Source organism: Mustela nivalis (assembly GCF_964662115.1).
Source record: "Mustela nivalis genome assembly, chromosome: 10".
In the NCBI taxonomy this organism is placed as follows: Eukaryota; Metazoa; Chordata; class Mammalia; order Carnivora; family Mustelidae; genus Mustela; species Mustela nivalis.
The window spans coordinates 110,266,729-110,273,356 of NC_139029.1; positions in this window are offsets into that span (position 1 = coordinate 110,266,729).

Here is a 6,628-nt window from a genome sequence, read left to right on the forward strand (position 1 = left end):
AGGAGGGAATATCAGGCAGAAAGTTTTGGGTGAACAGAGCTGCCTAGAGAGCTGCAGGAATGTTGAGGGCTGGTGTGACCCAAGAGTTAGGTGCGAAGGCATCTATAGTAGAACTGAGGTGAGCAAAGTGGATTGGAGTTAAGTCCTGGAAGGCCTTGAATGCCTTCCATGTCTCAAGAACTTCATATAAATACACAGGCATGTAGTAGGCAATAAATAGTTTTGAGCTGGAGATAGACATGATCAGATCTGTATTCTAGCAACATCCTTCTGGCAGGCAGTGGTGTAAAGAACAAATAACAGATGGAGAACAAAATGGAGATGCAATAAATTGTGAAGAAAAGTCAACATTTAGGAGACACTGCACATATTCTACTTCTTCTCAAAGAAAAAGTACTGCACAGAAGAATGACTCCTGAACTTATTTGAAGGTTAAGTATGAGTTTGGCAGATGAGAAGGTGGGAAAAGGCCCCTTCCAGGCCCAAAGAATAGCATATTCCAATGTGTAGGCATGAGAGAGAACGTTCAGCAATCTGCAAGAAGTTTTTGTTGAGCTTTGAAAGTACTAAAGATGAGCCTGAGAGATATCTGACTCCCAACTGAGCAAATCCACACTGTTGTGTTATTTTGATCTGGGATTTTTTTTTTCCTTAGGCCTAAAGAACATCCTTCAGAATTTCCCTTTGTACAGATATGTAGACAACAAATGTGCTCTGTTCCTGTATGTATTTGAATATATATACCTAGATTTTCTATTGTGCTATGTTAATACATATATCTATACTTGACCAGTATCACACATTTATACTGTATTTTCATATCTAATGGGTTAGTCTTCCCCTATCACCCTCCTCTTCCAGAATTCTTCCTGAATAGTCTTGCTTTTTACTTTTTCTATGTGTTCTATAGAATCAGCTTGTCAATCTCTCAAAAATCCCACTAGTATTTTTATTTAGATCACGTTTAATTTATATCTTAATTAGGGAGAACTGACCTCCTTTTACTACTGACTCTTCCTATGTAAGAATAAGAAATGCCTTTATATTTTTTAAAGTACTCTTTTGTGCCCTTAAAGATATTGCTCATTTCTTGCTAACCTTTTTTGCAACTCAGGATGTTTACCTTTTATTATTATTTTTTTTGCAGGTTTTTTTTTTTTAACGTTTGCAGTTTAAATGGTTTTTTTCCCAACACAATTTCTAATTAGATGTACGTTTGAAAGCTGTTGATTTTAGCTGTTATTTTAGTTTTTATACCAGATACCTTACCTTGAATTCTCTTTTTGTTTATACATTTTATAGTTGATGCTTTTGGATTTTTTTGAATACACGGGTTTATCACCCACAGAGGTAAATTTTACCCCTTTCTTTCTGACTTTTATTTCTAATTTCTTCCAGCCTGCTGGCATTAGGTAAAACTTACAAAATGATGGTTAGAGTTGATAGAGCCTTATCTAGAAAATGTTATTATTTTTTAGATGCATGAAATTCTAGTTAATTTAACTGAATTCCAATAAGTCAGAATTTGTATTTCCAGTGTTCTCAATTACAAAAAAGACTGCAATTAATGATTGATATGTTAACACAAAAAAGTTTTAAAGTGATCAGACATTTAAATCTGTCATTATGTAATTTTTTATTCCTTTAATAAAAACAATACTAGCTAACATTTATTGAGCTTTACTATGCAGCTCATACTATGTTAAATGCCTTACACATAGTACCCTTGTTATTGGCGTTTTATAGATGTCAAATAACTTGCCCAAGATAAGCTAGCTAGTTAAATGGCTGAGTCAGGACTCATACCCAGGTCTTTTTTTGTTCTGTCTCCTTTTATACATTTCAGTATTATTTTTAACTTTATGTTATGGAACATTTTAAACATACAAAAGAGAGAGAGGGGGCGCCTGGGTGGCTCAGTGGGTTGGGCCGCTGCCTTCGGCTCAGGTCATGATCTCAGGGTCCTGGGATCAAGTCCCGCGTTGGGCTCTCTGCTCAGCAGGGAGCCTGCTTCCCTTCCTCTCTCTCTGCCTGCCTCTCTGCCTACTAGTGATCTCTCTCTGTCAAATAAATAAATAAATAATCTTAAAATTATAAAAAAAAAGAGAGTAGCAGAGTGAAGCCTCATGTACCCATTATCCATCTTGAATAATTATCAACATTTTCCAATCTTATGTCATCCATTCCTCTTCCACTTTTTAAAATTGAGAATTTTAGGGACGCCTGGGTGGCTCAGTTGGTTGGACGACTGCCTTCGGCTCAGGTCATGATACCGGAGTCCCAGGATCGAGTCCCGCATCGGGCTCCCAGCTCCATGGGGAGTCTGCTTCTCCCTCTGACCTTCTCCTTGCTCATGCTGTCTCTCACTGTCTCTCTCTCTCAAATAAATAAATAAAATCTTTAAAAAATAAAATAAAACAAAATTTAGTATTTTAAAGCAAACCCCAGATATAATTTCACTCATAGTCCTTATACATCTCTGAGGATTTTTAAAAAATAATCACCATTCCATTAGCATGCCAAACAAAAGTAACAATTGTTTCTTACTATTGTTTACTATTCAGTTTATTTAAAAAATTTTCCAGTTATTTTAAGATCTTTTTACTGTTAGTTTATTCAGATCAGTATCCAAACAGTTTTACATGTTGCACTTGGTTCTTACTAAGCATATTGTAGTCTTTGATAGTCACATCCCTAATGTACTCCCCCAAACACACATACTTTCTTTTTTTTATCTTCCTGTAATTGATTTCAAGGAAAAAGCAGATCATTTGCCCAGTAGAATGCCTTATACTCTAGATTTGGCTGATAGCTTGTTTTTTCTGAATCTAAGGGGCTAGTGTGCTTAATTACTGCAGTATGCCCTGTTTCTCACTGTCCTTTAGAGATGTCGTGATGAGGAAAGGAAACTTATAAGTGACAGCCCATTAAACTTGTAGAGGCACAGATATTCTAGAAATCTTGGGCAGTTTTATTCTTTTTACAGTACATATACTTTTCACTGAATCTTCAGGCTCTTCAGCTCTTGAAAAGTTTTTATGCGTCATTGATAGGCTTCATAATACTGATAAGCTGAGTTTGTCCAAGGACTTCAGGAGCCTAGTTTTTCACTTCTGGGTGAAACCTAAGCCTAAAGGCTTGGTTTCCTGAGACTGACTCTATGTACAGATTTGCAGGGTAAAGATGCTATGCTCTTGCAGATGACAAGATTGTACATACAGAAAATTCTAAGGAATTACGGGAAAACTATTAGAACTAATAAATGAGCTCAGCAAAATTGCAGGTACAAAAAAGCCAGATAAATAGATTTCATCAATATTAAAAAGTGTGCATCATGGGGCGCCTGGGTGGCTCAGTGGGTTAAAGCCTCTGCCTTCGGCTCAGGTCGTGATCCCAGCGTCCGGGATCGAGCCCCACATCTGGCTCTCTGCTCAGTGGGGAGCCTGCTTTCTCCTCTCTCTCTCGGCCTGCCTCTCTGCCTACTTGTGATCTCTATCTGTCAAATAAATAAATAAAATCTTTTAAAAAAATGTGCATCAAATTGTCACTTGAGAGAGTGAAAGATAACCCACAGAATGGGAGAAAATTTTGCAAATCAGGTGTCTAATAAAGAATTAATGTCCAGAATATATAAAGAATTCCTACAACTCAACAACAAAATAGCCCAGTATAAAACTAGGCAAAGGACTTAACTAGACATTTCTCAAAAGAAGATAGATGATCGATAAACACATGAAAATGTGCTCATCACTAGTCATTAGGGAAGTGCAAATCAAAACCATGAGATGAAAAAAAAAAAAAAAACCATGAGATGTCATTTCACATGGATATTACAAAACAGAATGGCCATTACCAAACACAAAATACTAAGTGTCGCAAGCATGTTGATAAATTGAAATTCTGAAACATTGCTGATGGGAACGTAAAATGGTGCAACTGCTGTGTAACAGCATGATGGTTTCTCAAACACAGATTTATCATATGATCTAGCAATTCCGCTCCAGATATATATCCAAAAGAATTGAAATCGGGGCCTCAAACAGATATCTGTGAACCAATATTCTTCACAGCATTAATCACAGTAGCCAACGAGCAGAAACAATTCAAGTCTCCAGCAACAGATGAACGGATAAAGAAAATTTATATACATACCACATGGAGTATTATTTAGCCTTCAAGAAGAATTAAATGATATATACTACATACTACAACACGATAACTGATACATACTATGGCATGGAAGAACACTGAAAACATGATAAGTGAAATAAGCCACACACAAAAGGACTAACTACTCCACTTACATGAGGCATTTAAAATAAGAAAATTTAGAGACAAAGTAGAATGGGCTATAGCTATTTGGAGAGAATAGAGAGGGGGTAGAATAGTGAGATGTTGTTTAATGGGTGCAACATTTCTGTTTGGAATGATGAAAGGGTTCCAAGTAGGGGAGGTTGTGGGTTTAGGAGACAAAGAATGTATTGGGGGATGCCGGCGTGGCTCAGTCCGTTAAGCATCTGACTTCAGCTCAGGTTATGATCTTGGGGTCTTGGGATCAAGCCCCATATTGGGCTCCCCACTCAGCAGGAAGTCTGCTTCTCCCTCTCCCTCTTCCTCTGCCCCTCCTCCCGATTGTGTTTTCTTTGTCTCTCTCTCAATAAATAGAATCTTTTTTAAAAAGAGTATTTTGGAATTCTCTGCATTTTCAGCTTAATTTTACTGTGAATTTAGAACTCTAAAAAATCATCTATTAAAAAAGTTTTAGAAATAGATGGTGGGGGGCGCCTGGGTGGCTCAGTGGTTTGGGCTGCTGCCTTTGGCTCGGGTCATGATCTCAGGGTCCTGGGATCGAGCCCCGCATCGGGCTCCCTGCTCCGCAGGAAGCCTGCTTCCCTCTCTCTCTCTCTCTGCCTGCCTCTCTGCCTACTTGTGATCTCCGTCTTTCAAATAAATAAATAAAATCTTTAAAAAAAAAAAAAAAGAAATAGATGGTGGTAATGGTTACACAACATTGTGAATGTTCTTAATGCCACTAAATTGTAGACTTAAAAATCATTAAAATGAGAAATTTTATGTGTATTTTATCACGTTTTTAAAAATAATCAGAGAAGTTCTAGTGACTACTGAAAACTTTATTATCTAGCCATATAATTTTGAACTAAACATAGCTCTATCACTGTTTGTTGTTATTCCTGTCTTTTCTACTTTTCTTATGGCCTATATTAGCAGATTCTTTCCCTCCATCTTCAAAATACGTGAATCTGGCCACTCCTTTACTTCTACCATGACCTCCCAGGTTAAGCCCCCATCATTTCTTGCCTGGGCTTCTGTGGTAGACCCCCTAACCCCCAACTCCCATTGTAATACTGTTTTACTGTAGCCCACACTATAGTCTGCTCTATGTATAATAGATCACATCACTGCCCTATGCAAAGCCCTCCCACTACACTTTCATTTAAGAAGCTAGGCACTGTTCTGGGAATTCAGCAGTGACAAAAATCCATGACCTCACAGAGCTTATATTTTAGTGAATTTAGAATATAATACAAAATTCTTAAGTGGCTGCAAGTATGATCTAGACTTAGGCCACCTCTCTAACTTTGTTTCAGTCCATGGCCCAGTGAAGAGTGTTTCTCTAAACAAAATAAGAATTCTGTTGAAAAGGAAGTAAGGGGTAAATGGTTGTTAAAAAAATTTTCATGTCTAGGGACACCTGGCTGGCTCAGTCAGATGAGCATAGAACTCTTGATCTTAGGGTCAAGAGTTTAAGCCTGACATTGGGGGTTAGCAATTACTTAATAGATATTTTCTTTTAAATTGGGGGTTAGCAATTACTTAATAGATATTTTCTTTTAAATGTTTATGCCTATATAAAACAGTACTTACCAATGTCCCCTCCCCAATGAGAAAACCCAGAGCTTTATCTGGTTATTGCGCTCAGCTGTAAGACCAGGATATTTTGGCTGATGTATATAGTCTTCATCAATTTGGAAATGCCCCCTTGAGGCTTGGCAACCCAAAACTTATCTAATATCTAATATATCTAAAAAATGATGATGAAGAAGGAACAGGGTAACTACAATGAAAAGTCTAACTCTGGAAAGGAGAGAATGGATGGAAAATAATACAAAGCTATCATTGTTCTACACCATATATATATATTTTTTTAAATATTTTATTTATTTGACAGAGATCACAAGTAGGCAGAGAGAGAGGAGGAAGCAGGCTCCCTGCTGAGCAGAGAGCCTGATGCAGGGCTCGATCCCAGGACCCTGGGATCATGACCTGAGCCAAAAGCAGAGGGTTTAACCCACTGAGCCACCCAGGCACCCCTACACCATATATTATATCCTGCTAGGCAGGAATGTGGAAGATTCTGCCTGGTGGTAGAGTGAGTTTTTTGGCCAGCCAATTGGGAATCTCTAGGTCTGTTGTCCATAAAGATCTTCCTTATTTTCCACCATGACCTCTGGTTCTTCCTGCTAGATGATCTTGCTTGTCCTTATTCTTCACGGCTATGCCAGAGGTGGGCATTGGGAAAATACCCTTTCTGGAAACTACTCAACTTCAGCGGTGGTATAAGCTGGGAGCCTAGACAAGCAACAGACTGCTAGGCTTGGGTTTCTTG